Here is a 15,243-nt window from a genome sequence, read left to right as displayed (position 1 = left end):
CAGTGCAAGACGGATACATAGAAATCTTCAGTGGTTTCTTGAGGTGTTTGTCCAAGAATGCTGGTGCAGACTGACTGCTGGTTTCCTCAGAAACAGCCGAATTTCTGGGAAGTAGCAAGCAAACCATGGAGTTGTACCTGCCAGTCATCCCTTTGATAGGAGAGTTGTTCTGGGAGCCCCTGTCATGCCTAATGGCTATGGGTGAAGTAGAAGTCTCTTAACCTGGTGGTGAGTCCATCGGTAATATTTCTTAGGTTGGGTTTTTTTCCTTCCTTCCTTTCTTTAAATGGCTACATAATCTTCTGCTGGGGGAATCAAAGACCTCATCCCAAAGAAGTGGGTCTTTCTTCGTACTCCCTTGATCTTCTGCTAACCCATGTGGTTAGCTATCTCTTGCTGTGAAAAATAACCTAGCTGGTTTTCCTTGGATCTGTCAATCGTAGCATCTCTTCATCGCCGAATTTTTCTCCCCTAAATGGGCATGATGTAAGAGCTGACTGTATTGCATCTTCGTAATGGCTTAGCTATCTAGACGGGTAATTATCAATGCCTGAATGAGATTCAAAGCCTCACACGCTTTGCCCATTGCCTTGGGGCTCTTGTATCTCTTGAGGATGCCTTGGCTAACGCAGCAGAGCTCTCTCAGCAGCATTCAGGCAAACGATAGGATGCACAACATAAAAAAAAAAAAAAAAAAGATAAACTGAGCTATGTTGTTTGACTTGGGCAAGGAACAGTGACTGAGGGGCAAGAGATTGCATCTGTGGTGAACTGCGGGCGCAAGGCTTGCTGCAGCGATCAGAGGGCTTACCCAGGCAGGGTCTGGAAAAGAGAATCTAAGAAATTCTGCTTTGGCTGAAACAGATCAAAGTCTGAGCCAACTCAGCAGGTAAATAGATGCTTAAACAGTCATTAATTTGTCTTCAGACACGCTGCTCGCCTGTAGGAATGGCTTCCTGCATGGCACTGCAGGCAGCCCGGTGTCCAAGAGCAATAGGACCAAGGGAGAGCTTCCAAAAATGGGACCAGCGCTGGGTGCTTTCCTCCCTGTTCCCAGCAGGGCTGGGCTAGAGGGCTGCTGTGGGTTTTGTGCACAGGGACCTGCCCCGGCCGGGGCAGCCCACGGTGACATGAGGGCAGCAGATGTGGCACAGTTTGCTCCCCGCAGCCTGACGGTGTGGGAGCCCTGAGGCTGGAGATCTGGATGGGAGCGTGGGGCGGGAGAAGAATCACCCAGGGAGCCTGTGCCATCTGGAGAGCCTTCACCCTGCTCACGCGCTGTGGACCGAGCCATCACCCTGCACCTCTGGCAGCTGCTGTCCTCAGCAGGCAGGTGACTCGGACCTGTCCCCGGCAGGCAAAGCCCCAGGAGGCAAGACCCCAAGGGTGAATTTGGAGGGCAGATTATTAAAACACTGAGTTACCAGAAATCTACTCCAGGGAAACTATTTGAGCACACACAAATCTGTATGCAGAGATTCAACAGAGACATGTCTGAGTGATTAACAACCCAGATTTATTAAGGTTAGCTCATGCTGAATGCATCTAACTGCCTTCAGCATAGTTGCTGATGAAGATGATAACAGAGAACACAGTGCAGGGGATACCTGAATTCCAGAGACAAATCCCCTTATATAGCCCCATCACATAATGAACAAAGAGACCACAAAATGCCAACGAGATGAAGAAAAAGCAAGAAAAAAAAAAAAAAATCCAGAATGAGTCAGAAAATTAGCTCAGGAAGGAGAAACAGAATACAATTATCATCAGTTAGCTCTTCAAGTGGAAAACAGTACTGAGGGGCTAGTCCAAAACACTCTGAAGGAATAAATGGAAATGTCCTCAGTTAAATCCAGACCAAGCCCTGGGAAGTGGGGATATAGCTGGGTCAGTGTCGGAGACCATCCTCTTGCGCTGAGATATAACTCAGCAGCTTGGGTGCCTCCCAGACCAGGGGAAGAAGAGGGAGGAAAAAGCCCGACCCTTGCTCGGGAAGCTCGGATGCAAAGGGCACACCCAGAATTAACACTTGGCAGATAACGAGCAGACACCCTCTGCCATGGGCAGCAAAGGAGAGTCTCTGCCTCAAGTCAGGGCAGATGGCTCTACCCTCTCACCGACTGAGGAGCAAACATGCCTGCTTCCCTCCAGCTATCGCCTCCCGCGCTGCGGTAGGGAGAAAAATGCTTCTGATCTCCCCAGACTTTGGATGAACCCCAAGCAGGAACGCTGACAGGGTAAGGGCAGGTTTATCACGCCAAGCACGGTGCTGCAATCCGCTCTCGGTTTGAAGACTCAAGGCTTTTCACAAAGCCGCCCTGCCCCCAGTGCTCAGCAGTAATCCCTACCCAAATTCCAGTATATATATATTCCTAAACTGCTCCCCCGAGCTTGATGTCCAAGCACTCCCCACTTGACGACCACACCACTCGGCTCATCCCGATGTGGCCAGCAGCTATGTCAGCGGCAATCTCATCGCCAAGACGTGTTGGCAATGCCGCGTTTCTGGCGCCTACGTTGGAGCAGGACTGAAGTCCTTTGGGGTCGCTGGCGGGTGGTACGAGGCAGGACTGCAGGAGCAGGTCGCCAAATGCTGCTGCAGGCGAGGCGAGTGCCCGAGCGATGCTCCGGGTGGTGGTGGAGAGGGTGGGTACCAGCGGGTGGGAGGGAAGCGAGCTGACACGGCCGGAGCAGGGATGTCTGCATCCTCTGTGCCTGGTGCGCTGCGCTGAAGCAAACCCCTCCTTAGGAAGCTGCTGGAAGGCTCCCCATACAGCAAAGCAAAGGCGCTTCTTGCCCTGCCCCACCTCCAGGGTTTTCTTCCTTTGCCCCAGTAATAAGGGTTGAATTAGTGCATTTGGCCCTTGTAATGGAGTTTTATTCTCCCATGAGCCCATGCTGGCTAATAACGCCTTGTTCGGCAAGGCCAAATCGCGTGAGGACACTGCCCTCTGCAACGAGCCGCCAGTGAAGAGCAGCTGTCACTTATCAGAGGTGAGAGAAAAAAAAAAAAAAAAAAAAGCAATAAAAAACCCCCGAAGCCAACAGGCTGCGTCCTGCAGAAACCACGTCTGATTTTACAACACAATAGTCTGTCCCTTGAAGAGACTTTCCCATGACAGGCCTCATAAAAATCTCCTTGGCAGATAAGAACAGACGAATTGCTTTATAAAATCAGATTCATGGACCACCTAATTTGTCTGCTGGAGACAAAAACGATTGCTTTATGGGACGCCATAGGGGACAATTATAGGGAGTGTCCCCGTTAATGGAATTCTGCTTATTGCCTTGCAATTAATGCTGCTTCAGACCATAAAGGTTTATATCCTCTCCAATTGTCATCTCTATCTAACGTACCCATATGCTCTCATTGTATACGTAAGCATCTAATACATACTGTGTCCTGGCCAGGTTGCTGAACTTCGGTGGCCTCTTGCCCCAAGGATTTCCCCTCTGCAAGGACCTTCAGTTGGTGTTTGTAGCTGGAAGTAGGGCAGTGATTTTTCAAAACATCATTCTTGGCAGTTTCATGCCGTTCTACCAGAATTGCAGCACATTCCTCAACCAGGTCTGCAGAAACCCTTGCTATTTCAAATCCACATGTGTAGCCAATTTGAGGACCGCAATCAGTGTGATTCCAAGGTGACCAGGCTTTGGGTGTTGTTAGGAGACAGTTTATGACACATAATAAAAATGAAGGCAGGCAAGTTTCGGAGCAACAGATTTTATTCCCTTCTTTTGCGACAGAGGTGATGTTTGCTTGCTACTACATCTTGCCTCAGGCAATTTCCAACAGGGATTAAGTGATCAATTAACCAATGGCCTAAACCGTTTGCAGCTTCTTTCTCCTTCCACTGCTCATTTTGATCTTTTGCTCGTGATACGTGTCAAACAAGGCAGGATTCAGAATTACAAGGAGTTCCTGGATCATCCAAAACTTCCGTGATGGATTTACCACAAAGTTCAATTAATGAGGAGTTGCAGTTGATTGGATAAATCTGGGCTATTTTGGAAATTTCTGTTTCCTTCTGAACTGTGATTGATTGCTTGGACCTTTCACATTAAGGTTAATAAACCAAGTTTCCCAGACTGGGAAGGAATCAAGTTTTAGTTTTTACCCTTACAGTATTTCTAGGATTCCCTACATCGTACATTGCCTGTCCTGAATCTGTCTTTACAGGTCAGTTGTTTAACAGAATATCTTCATTTTCTACCCTGTTCTTGAATTAAATGCACCAGTGGCTCTTCCTGACCAACGGGGAATAATGCTGACAGTTCCCTGCGTGGAGACGGCGATAGCTACAGCTCCCAATAAATACTTCAATGCAGTATCCCCTCTTCATGTTCGCATTTCTATTGCAGGCAACAGATATTTTTCCCCCTTTATTAAATTCGAAGGTTAATTTTAAGAAACCTAAAGCTAAAGGTGGCTTGAACATAAGGTTACCCTGTGTCCTATTTAAAAGAATTGTATTAAATTGCGTTACATTGCCTTCTGTTTAGTGGAATATAAGTATTCCGCTGTCCCTCACAGCTTGCAGGGCACAATGTAGAAATATATTCATCCTCTAGGTGAACTGTAATGATTAACACAGCTAATAAAGATGAAATGTTTAGTAGCACATTCAGACATCTCAGCTATAAATGGGAACAGGTTAAAAATTAACCTTAAGCTTGTCTGATCCCCAGCTTTCAAATGCCGCAGGCGCCATCGTGGTCCTTCCAGCAGTCCGGGATGAGAAACTTTTAATATGCCCTTGGTGCCCTTCACCGGTGCCCTTGTGAAATATTTCTGGTGAGAAGCTGGGGGATTGAATCTTCAAGCTGTACATTGCAAATATAAAGTTTGGTGCCCTGCATTTCTGGTTAGCTCTGGGGGCATCAGTTCTAATTTAAGGGCAGATGACGCGATTCACGGAGTGGACGGAAAAACGGAGGGACAGAAAGAAAAAGAAGAAAAAATCATTGTGAGATTTAGTGACAAACTTGGCTTGGGTGTGCAAGACCTTCCAGTGGCATTTTCTGTGCTTATTCCCTCAGGTCCATCCACGCACCCCGGCCGAGCATCCCTCTGACCCCCCCAGCTGCCCAGCAGTCAGTCTTCTGCCGTTAACCCCATTTCACAGAGGGCCAGACAGAAGCAATGGGTTCCTGGGGTTTTGACTAGGGAATTTACAGCTAAAACACTCATTTTAATCCTCGGTGCAACTCTACTAAGCGATCCTTGCTTTTTAAAGCAACGAGGCTGCTAAACCCTGCAAGTGACAGTAAAGGGAGGCTGGTGACCTCAGGAAAAAGGACCGGCTGTGTTTTGTGCTCTTCTTTTCCTCCAAACTCAAACATTATAAAATCCAGCTGGCTCACATGTTCTCGCCACACGAAAGGTTATTTATCGCTGCATCCTCTAGGTCTTACCCGAGAACGAGAGAAGAGCTTGCTCGGGAAGAGGGCAGACACTTCAGCTCCAGAACAGGCTTTAAAGGAAGGTTTTCTCCCTTTCCCTGTGGGTGATTTCGTTAATCAGCGCTACCGCCCCGTTCCCAGTGCCTGCATCCCGGCCCAGCCAGCTGTGGCACAGCTGTCCCCATGGGATGTGCCTTTGGGAGAGGCACCGCCTCGCAGGTGCACCCAGCAAGAGTCTGGCCCCATCATTTGCAGACTGGTATAAAAGGGGTCGGTAAATGAAAGGACAGGGAAGACGCTGGGAACAACAGCTTGGCTAATATCCCTTGTTATAGAAGCTTAAAATAGCACAGAAAGCCCAAATACCATGTAGCTTTCCACGATTTGTATTCTCCATATTCTTGGGGAAAATAAAGCTCTCTCAGAAACTTTAAGAGTTCTGTTTTACAGCCTTTTATCTGTTTGCTCCTTTGAGCCCTTGTCATGGCGTGACAAAAAGGTTTGGTAAGTGAAGAACACTGATTGTATTTTCATTATCTTAGAACATTGGCATGGCAGTAAATTAATAGAATAGGAAATAAAATGGGCTGTGCACAAAGGTGGGGAACTAAAAAGAGGCAAGGCAGAGGGAAGGGATGCTTTATACTGTATTTGATACTAAGGTATCATTCACTGGAGTGCATTGTGGAGGGGTTCAAGGCCAGGCTGGATGGGGCTTGGAGCAGCCTGGTCTGGTGGGAGGTGTCCCTGCCCAGGGCAGGGGGCTGGAACTGGATGATCTTTAAGATCCCTTCCAACCCGAACCATTCTGTGATTCTATGATTGCCTGGGCAGCTGGACCCCAACAGACACCTCTTCATCGGCGCAGGCTGCTGAGGAGCCTGGCTGGTTTCTCCAGAGGCACAGGTAGCGCCCACAGCGCTTTGTGCATCGTCTCTTTGCTGGTCCCCACAGGGTGATTCCACATCTGGCACCAAGTGTGTGGAAACAAAAACGGTCACACCATTTAATGGCAGTCCAGGTCCTGCTTGTAGAAGATGCTGAGATCTTGTTGGAGCTCCTCCCCGTCGGGGAGAGAGGGAGGTGTGTGGACACAGTGTCTCACACCAGCAAAAGTGGAGTGGGACGGGGAGCACCTGCAAATGTTGCTGCAGGTTGGGGGCTCATTGGCACGGGCTGCTGGTACCTCCGGGGGATCAACCAGAGCCTGTGTCTGCCTTGGGCTGCAAAAGCAAAGTGTTCGAGGAAGTTATGCTGGATTTTACCAGAATATTCTACTCCAAAACATTCTAAAACATGGCTGTAAAGAACATGAGAGTTGGAGAATCAAGCAGTAAAAAAGGAGGAATTTCAAGCTTCCCACGAAAATGGGCGTTCTTGTGCCTATGCGTTATGCTACAAGTACTGCCATTTTCAGTTAGATGTCAGCCAGGTATGATTAATGAGATCTTATGCGTGTATGTGTGCGTGAAACATGTTTTCCACTAACCTCATTTCTTGGGAAAAGCTTAGTTCTTTCATCTGTAGTTTTCCAATAAAAACATGGTTAGTCTGAGGCAGACAGAGTGTGGTAAAAAATCCATGGATGTTACTTCCGTGAGGCAAAGTTAACGGCCATGAAAACCAGAGCTCCGTGCCGGAAAGTAGTGCTCATGGCACCTCGCATCCAGCTGTGTCTGGAGAGATGGTGTGTAATGGCCGAGCGTTGATGTGAACCTTCACTGCTCACAGCTCTTCTGCAGACACCTCCTGATGATTTCTCCCCTTGCAGACCCACCAACTCGAGCTTTGTACCCCGGTTTACCTCTCCTGCATCCCACCTCCCCCGGCTTCCCTTCTTGTTCGGCTCGGCCAGGCAGTCACTGCTGTCGCCCCGAGCTGGTCTTGGCTTGGGCCAGGCTAGCGACAGCCTCAGTTGCCAAGCCTGAATTGATTTACCTATTCCTTCTGAAACCAAGTTGTCAATTTTTTTTTTTTTGTTTACCTTTGCATTTCCCCTGGTCATTGCAAAGGAAGGAGAGACTGAGGGTGAAGGTGTGAGGAACTGCAGTGTTTTCCTATTTGTTGTTTTAAGCATTGCTAATACATTCTCTGCCCCCCTCTCCCCATACAAAGCGGAAGATATCACAGAATCACAGAATCACAGAATGGCAGGGGTTGGAAGGGACCTCTGGAGACCATCTAGTCCAACCCCCGGCCAGAGCAGGGTCACCCAGAGCAGGTGGCACAGGAACGTGTCCAGGTGGGGTTTGGAATGTCTCCAGAGACGGAGACTCCACCACCTCTCTGGGCAGCCTGGGCCAGGGCTCTGCCACCCTCAGGGGAAAGAAGTTCCTCCTCATGTGGAGATGGAACTTCCTATGGTCAAGTTTGTGCCCGTTACCTCTTGTGCTGCCACTGGACAAAGTGTGGCAAGCAGATTGAGGGAAGTCATCCTCCCCTCTCCCTCTGCTCTGCCCCGGTGAGGCCACATCTGGAGTACTGGGTCCAGTTCTGGGCTCCCCGGTTCAAGAAGGACAGGGAACTGCTGGAGAGGGGACAGCAAAGGGCTACCAAGATGATGAGGGGACTGGAACACCTCTCTTATGAAGAAAGGCTGAGGGACTTGGGTCTCTTCAGTCTGGAAAAATGATGACTGAGGGGGGATCTTATCAACACTTATAAATACTTCAAGGGTGGGTGTCAGGAGGATGGGGCCAGGCTCTTTTCAGTGGTGCCCAGCGACAGGACAAGGGGTAACGGGCACAAACTTGACCATAGGAAGTTCCATCTCCACATGAGGAGGAACTTCTTTCCTTTGGGGGTGGCAGAGCCCTGGCACAGGCTGCCCAGAGAGGTGGTGGAGTCTCCGTCTCTGGAGACATTCCAAACCCCTCTGGAGGCGTTCCTGTGCCACCTGCTGTGGGTGACCCTGCTCTGGCAGGGGGTTGGACTGGGTGATCTCCAGAGGTCCCCTCCAACCCCTGCCAATCTGTGATTCTGTGATTCTGTCACACAGAGCAGCTCACAGCCCACCCTGCTCTGCCGACGGAGTGGTCCTTGTGCCTACCCCGGGTCCCGCGGCATTGGGGACAGCACTGGGACAGCATTGGGGACAGCATCGAGGACAGACACCTCCCGGCTCGGTCTAGGTCGTGTCTGACCCCATCCTTCGGAGGTGGCCGAATACCCTGAGGCATCGTGCGCTTGTTGCTCCCACTTGTTTTAAATCAACTGTAGGAGGTAAGAGATTATGAAAATTGGCCCATTGTTTTTGCAGTTGATTGGGGTATTTATTTGTAATCCAGTAATTTCTTAAAACCAGCTCAGAGGAGGATGTGAGGGGGAGTTTGAAGAGATATTGAGTGGGTTGCAAAAACACTTTATTCTTTTGCTAAAACCCTGCTCCCCGATGCAGCTGCCTTTGAATCCAAAATCAGTCCATTACCCAGTCTGTTGGCTCCCGTTAACATAATAATTGTCACACAGAAATGGGCTGGCCAGCCTCAAAAAAACCCCATTTACCATTAGGACTCAGGGAAGGAATACAGGAATTTCACTGGGATAATAATGTATTTTTGACAGATAGTAATAATTATTGGCATCAGGCTGTGCCTGAAGACAAAGAGTGTTTGTTTTTCATCAGCAAGGCTTTATGGTTGGAGCTGCAATGTTTTTCCTTAAAAATTAACTTCTGCTGCCAATAAAAGGAATCAGGCTTCCATTCTTAATCTTTTTTTTTTTCTTTTTTTGTGGCTGCTGTTCCCGGTTTGGTTCCAGTTGAGAGGGTTTGCTCTCATTAATATCCCCCTAATCCTCTAAACGCTGTGCCCAGTTCCCCAGCCCTCCGTCTGCACTGCTGGGGTGGCATGGATCGGGGGGGCGGGGGGGAATGTCCCCTTCTTTGGATTTGGAGGGAATCTAATGGCAGAGACAGACCCTGGGCCTGGGTGCAGGTTTGTCTGCCCAGTAAAGCCATGGGGAGATATTTCATAGAATCATAGAATGGTTCGGGTTGGAAGGGATTTTAAAGATCACCCAGTGCCACCCCCTGCCCTGGGCAGGGACACCTCCCACCAGCCCAGGCTGCTCCAAGCCCCGTCCAACCTGGCCTTGAACCCCTCCAGGGATGGGGCAGCCACAAACTCCCTGGGCAACCTGTTCCAGTGCCTCAGCAGCCTCGCAGTAAAGAATTTCTTCCTGATATCCAACCTAAATCTCCCCTCCTTCAGTTTGAATGTTTGCACTTACTGCGCGGGTGATGGAGAGCAGCCGGAGCCGCTGGCGCCCCAAACCCAGGCATTGCGAAGCTTTTTAGCTGCTTTTTGAAAACCGCATCTGGAGACACCCCATGAGTCAGCCCACAGGTGAGTTTGAAAGGTAGAAGAAAAAGAAATTTGTTTCCTGCCAAACACACTCAATAATTCAATAACGTGCTGTAAAATGTGTGTTTTCGTTCACTTGTAATTGCCCTTGTGTCCTGCAGAGAAGCAGTAATATGAGAACCATGCGCGCAAGGGAAAGCTTGTGGAAAAAAACAAATGGGAAAATCAGAGAACAAACAATAAAAAAAATCATCTGCAGGGAAGGAGAGGAAAGCGAAGAAGAAAAGAAACTTGGGACTGGAAACTCAGTTCTCTCTAATGGATTTCAAGTCTTCATTTTTAGCAACCGAAATTTAATTGACTGTCCACTAGCCCCTCTGCAGAGGAGACGGGAGCACACAGAAATTGGGGCAGAGCGAATATAAAAGCTACAGAGCCGCAATTACTCTGTCAAGGAGAGCAGGGAGGTGTGGGGCTGAGCAAGACAAGCCCAGCGGGAGAAGTGGTTTATTACGGCGCTAAGTGTGACCGATGCCTACGGGCGCGAGCAATTCCCACGCGAGGAGCAGCAGCAGAGCAGAAGGGAGCTGAGCATCACCTGGGCCTGTCCGCCCTCCCCCCGACATGAAAATGAGCTGAAATTTAATTACCGGCTTTCTCCTTGAGTTCATCCCTGTGAATCCCCTTCTCTGCCTGCCATCATTCCCCTGGGGTTTCTGCTCTTTCCTCTTTGTCATGGCCACACACAGGGAGGCTGGAGAGTGGAGCCGGACCCTCTGCCACGGGCAGCTGCTGCATCCCCGCTCCCACCCCTCACCTAAAGCCACTGCAGCGTCTCGTCACCGCTGCTGGGTGTGGGGACGTGGGGGATGCTCTGGGCACGGCCCTGGCTCTGCTCCCCCCAGCGGGGTCTGCATGGCCAGGGTCAACCTCGCTGGGGCACCGGGCTGAGAGTCGGGACCAGAAGTGGGTTGCAGCATGGGGAGAGCCAGCAGCACGTTCCTCCCTCCTTCCTCTTCTCCATGGCTGTCCCACCTTTGGCTCCGAGGACAGCCTGGCACAGATACGTGAAGGAAACCTTTGGAGGAACATACCGGTGACCCTCCAAGTCCAGATGCAGTTTGGTGCCCGGCTGCTTACCTAAATTCTGCCAAATTATTCATGCTGGATAAGTAGATGTTAATGACTCGGCTTAAGTTACCTTCGGCTGCCACAAAAATTTGGTCGGACAGTTTTCCACCCACACGAAATGTGCTCTGAACATTTGTGAAATATTCTTCTAACTGACTGTCACATAACTGAACGCAATCGGGCGTCTGTGTGTGCTAACGAAGCAGCTGTGCCAGGTTCAACCTCTGCCCAGCCAAGCTGTGCAGGGCTCACCCCCGCTTGCTCCTGGGGGGGGGCGGTTCTGCCTCCCTTACTTTGTGGTGGCTCACTTTTCTTCAGATCCCTTTGGTCTGTGTTTGAACATCATAGCTTTCTATAGGGTAGGCAAGAAAATGAAGTGCAAAAGCTGGAAAGCTGCGTTTGCCCAGCTGCTACTGAGCACTCTTCGTCATTTCTGCCCTTTGCTCGCTCCGCCCCAGCTCTGCAGTTTAGTCAAACGCCCTGAGGAGCACGTGCTTCCCTCTTCTGACCCTTTTCTTCGGAGAAAAGAACATTCCTCTGGTCCTACAGTCCCTTTTCCCGCCCTCTCCTCCCTATGAGTACGGTTTTTTTCAGGTCTGCATTTTCATGCAATGTTGGTTTTAGCCCAGATCATCTCAGACCAAAGACGGACGAGCAAACGCAGGGTTTCAGGAAAAAGGTCTTACTGCAAAAGCGCTTGCTCTGTGCCTCCAGACTCCACACACGAGGGAAACCTTAGAAAGCTCATCCGCCTTAACTGTTCACAGATCACGCAGCCCTTGTTAATACAGGGTTCCTTAATTAGCCTCGCCCTTGCTGTAGGCCGCCAAGTAGGATCCCACCCAACACGCTGACATTAATGGGAACATCTCCTTCAGCCTGGCCAGACCCCTCCATCAGCTCCACTTTGCAAGTCAGTGCTCACTGGGCAGGAGGAGCCCCAACCCTCAGGTGGGAGCCCCCTGTGAGAAGGACGCAAAGACCCCACTTGACTTGCAACGGCGCCTCCATAGATCTTAGATAAAGTCTGCTCATAAAGTTTACTGGCCTACACGAGGACATGGAGTCACTGGTCTCCACCTCTGCAGTTACTTCACCAGGGCATGCAAGTGATGTATCTCAACACCCCACACATTTCAGTCAAGTTCTTTAAAGTAAAAACCCACCAGTCAGGAATATTTGGCTTGGCAGGATCACTGGCTGTAAGCTGTGGCTGCTGGGAAAGGCAGGACACACGTCTGCATTCCTGCTCGAGACCAGCTCAGGAGAACACCCAGTGCACGTGCCTCGTGTGGGCCAAATGGCATTTACTGGCATCCTCCTCTGGAACTGGAGGCTTGTCTAGCAGTCGGCCCGTGTGCTTTGGATGCCTTTGTACAGCTTTGCATCCCAGCTGGAGATGTTCCTCCCGGAGGCAGCTGAGGTGAGGACCGTCTGTACCCCAGCATCTTGATATGCTGCCAGCCTCTCTGCAAATTGTGGCTGATGAGGCACCAGGAACCAGAGAGGTAGAAGTCAGCCTTGCTCTGACCACCTCGGAGCTGGTTTTCAACCCCACGCTTCTCTCCTTGCATGGGGTATGTTCCTCCTGCCAGCTCGGGCCCACAGATGTCTACTTTTATCACAGCGCTGAAAACAAGAATCCCAAGTACTTTGAGGGGAACACAGTTTATCATCGCTCCTTGTGCATCAGCCAAAAAATGAGGCGAGACCAGACAACACAACCGCTCTGAGGCAAGGAGCAGAGCGGGGTGGAAACCTCTTGTTCACAGGGAGCTCCTGGTTGGGGTGTAAGAGTCTGCTTTGCATGGGAGTGGTTACCCCAGGGACTTCTCCGCAAGCGCAGACCCTCGAGATAGGGCCAAGCCCACCCACACCTTACCTACTGCAGCGTGTCCAGTCCTCGGACACCTGAGAAAGAGAAGTCCTAGATGGTTACAGCCCCCAAAACCACGAGACATTCAAAGGTGAGGCAAGGCATACTCTGAACTCCCATCCCAACAGCACGCAAGAGGCTGCTCTCCCAACAAACACATCTCCGGGGCTCTCCTCCAAGCACAGCCTTCCTGCAGCACGCCAGTAGCCTCAGGCAAGCTGCCGGGCATGGGCTGGGCTCTCAGCCCAGGTCCCAGGACCTGCCTCACCCGTGGGAGGGCTGGGCTCCTCCCGAGCCTGCAGCGTGCCCGCCTGCACCATCCCCCTCGGGTTTTACTGGGGCTGGGTGCAGGTGGAGACATCACGATCACCGACTCCTTGCAGGCCCTCCGTAAGGCTGGTTCTTCTCAGAGCAGCAGCAAATTCATTTCACTGTTAACTTGGGGTGCATTATTTCGAGCGTCTGTGAAAACAGAGGCTCCACACACCCGAGGAGACCCATGGAAAAGGCTTCTTTGGAAACCGCGCGCACTGAATACCTCTACCGATACTACGGTTTTGCATTCGGTGGTGAATGACTGGTTCTTCTGGGCCTTGATTTCAGAGGCTTCTTGATCTATACCTACTGTATGGCGTTAATGGCAGGACTGCACGCAACAGCATGGCGTGAGGGCATTCTTCACAACAGGAATGAGCTAGAGCAGTACAAGCACCTATAAAGCTGCGAGAGTTTGGACAAGTATAATAGCTTTAATTAGAAGAGAAAATCATCGTATCCTTCATTCTAATAATTATTTTAAAGAACAGACCAAGTGTAAGGGCATGAACAGACTTAACGAGCGCTTAAACGAGCAAGTAATTACCAAGCTTAAAGAATGACTGCTCCTTAGCAAAGCTTCAGGAATGGGAGCTCCTTGGGCATTATGAGCTCTCTGCCTCCTCCCTGTCAACGAACCCTGCGTGGGATTTGGCCCTTCTGAGGCAGATTAAACCTACACAACAAATAGCAGCTGATGTCCCCTGGTCAGGGCAGGCACCTCGCTGGGGCCGCAGCCGCTTCTCTCCAGCGGCACCCATTTAAGCTGAAGACAGGCTGAGAGTTGGGGTGTTCAGCCTGGAGAAGAGAAGGCTCCAGGGAGACCTTAGGGCCCCTTCCAGTACTTGAAGGGGGCCTACAGGAGAGATGGGGAGGGACCCTTGATCAGGGAGTGGAGCGATAGGACGAGGGGTAATGGTTTTAAACTGAAAGAGGGGAAGATTCAGATTAGATATTAAGAAGGAATTCTTTGCTGTGAGGGTGGTGAGCCCCTGGCCCAGGTTGCCCAAAGAAGCTGTGGCTGCCCCATCCCTGGAGGGGTTCAAGGACAGGCTGGACGGGGCTTGGAGCAACCTGGGCTGGTGGGAGGTGTCCCTGCCCAGGGCAGGGGCTGGAACTACATGATCTTTAAGGTCCCTTCCAACCTAAACCATTCTGTGATGCGAAACTGTTCCTGCCCCATTCCCACACCAACATCACGAGGATGACGGACTCAGCTGCAACAGCGTCTGCTTTGAAAAGTGCCACCTGCCCCTGCCGGACGCACCCCTCCAGCAGACCCCACCGTCAGCACCCACCTCCCAGGCCGCAGCTGAAGGGATGCCCCGGGTGTGGGCGGGGGAGGGGGGGGTCCCACTTTTCTGTACGCTCCTGCCCAAGCCAGACCCACAGGCGGGAGGGGAGAGGAATCCAAACTCACCGAGCACCATCACCTCTGGCTCCGAAATTTATTTAACTACAAACACACAGCATCCGAGAGCACCAGGTCCGGGAGGAAGGTGGGGCACGCAGACACATACCCCTTGTTTAACAAAGAGGGCAGGAGCTTCAGCTACTGCTTTATTCGAATACAGACATCACCCCAAAAAACAAGAGGAACAACTCTACTTCAGAATTACAATGGCAATGACACAGAATTTACAAAAATATAAATAACCTATTCGTAACCTTAAAGAAAAATAACATCCACCATAAAAAATACCATGTATTCCCCTAGGTAAACCATGGCTACAGAAATGTATCACTTTTTTTAAAAAAAAAAAAGCACCAGAGTCTGCATTATTAAGTAATCCAAAACACATAGGGAATTTCCCCCTAACACTTGCAGACTTTTCTGAAAAGTGTGCCCAGATCATTAAAACCGAGTTTTCTTCAGTATTTCCTGCTTCTGTAAGAGCATATTGAAGGTACAATTCTTATAAGCACCCTGTTCAAGAAAAGCACCCGAGGATGTACTAATTGTTCATTTTATTGAACGTTTTAATAGGATTTAAGTACGTGCCTATTTTTAAGCCTATGCTTAAGAGCTTTCCAGAACAGGGCTGGACTTAAACTTATCATATAAATTCCTCTGCAAACCAGACTTCCAGACAAGAGCGGTGTCAAAAAAACAATCGCTTGTAAAAAAAAAAAATAATAAAAAAAATCATCCCGCCGCACAAGAGTATTCCCATTGTTCAGCCCCAGCTAAAAGTTTGCCCAGATGTTGAATGA

The 15,243-nt window shown here is 50.1% G+C and overlaps 1 long non-coding RNA gene across 1 annotated transcript; it reads left to right on the top strand.

Moving 5' to 3' along the window:
- The first annotated feature begins 8,412 nt into the window (after positions 1 to 8,412).
- LOC134521161 (uncharacterized) lies at positions 8,413 to 14,967 on the top strand. Its single transcript, XR_010072659.1, has 3 exons — positions 8,413 to 8,625; positions 9,615 to 9,749; positions 9,869 to 14,967. It is a non-coding gene; the product is annotated as an uncharacterized LOC134521161 (long non-coding RNA).
- The last annotated feature ends 276 nt before the right edge of the window (positions 14,968 to 15,243 follow it).

The sequence above is a fragment of the Chroicocephalus ridibundus genome, chromosome 9 (assembly GCF_963924245.1).
Source record: "Chroicocephalus ridibundus chromosome 9, bChrRid1.1, whole genome shotgun sequence".
Classification (NCBI taxonomy): Eukaryota; Metazoa; Chordata; class Aves; order Charadriiformes; family Laridae; genus Chroicocephalus; species Chroicocephalus ridibundus.
Note: the sequence above shows the minus strand (reverse complement) of the source record. Positions and strands in the feature narration are given on the sequence as shown.